Genomic DNA, 505 nt, shown 5'->3' on the forward strand with positions numbered 1-505 from the left:
GGGTCGCTTTTGTGGTCTCCGAGACGCCGGGGAGCTGTCCTGGTTTCCCGAGTGCCACGTGCTCGGCGCCGAAAACTTGCAGATCATTTGCTCCACAGATGTTTAGGGGGCGCCTACTACGTGCCCGGAGCTGAGGACAAACTGGGCTCGGGGAAGGGGAGGGGTGACACAGCCCCTGAATGTGTCGGTTTGTTTCCAGCAGATCTGTACCGAGCGCCTGCTGTATGCCAGGTGCGGCCGCCGGCTCCGTCCTGGCGGAATAACTTAAAGAAGAGACAGAAGAGACGGCCATCAGACAGACTGGAGACGTGGAAGGCAGGCGAGAAGAACAAAGGGCGAGCGCAGGCACCCGCAGTCCCACATCCCTGACGCCGCCGAGGGGTTTGTCCTTCCAGCTGTGGGAGTCCTGTTGGCTTCTCTCCCAAGCGCCTTTCCCAGTGCTCACATCTGTTCCGACCCTCTCTTTTTCCTCACGTGCATACCCCGCCTCCCCCCGCCCCCAGCA

The sequence above is a fragment of the Carlito syrichta genome, unplaced genomic scaffold, assembly GCF_000164805.1.
Source record: "Carlito syrichta isolate Samal-C Ts95f unplaced genomic scaffold, Tarsius_syrichta-2.0.1 Scaffold305868, whole genome shotgun sequence".
In the NCBI taxonomy this organism is placed as follows: Eukaryota; Metazoa; Chordata; class Mammalia; order Primates; family Tarsiidae; genus Carlito; species Carlito syrichta.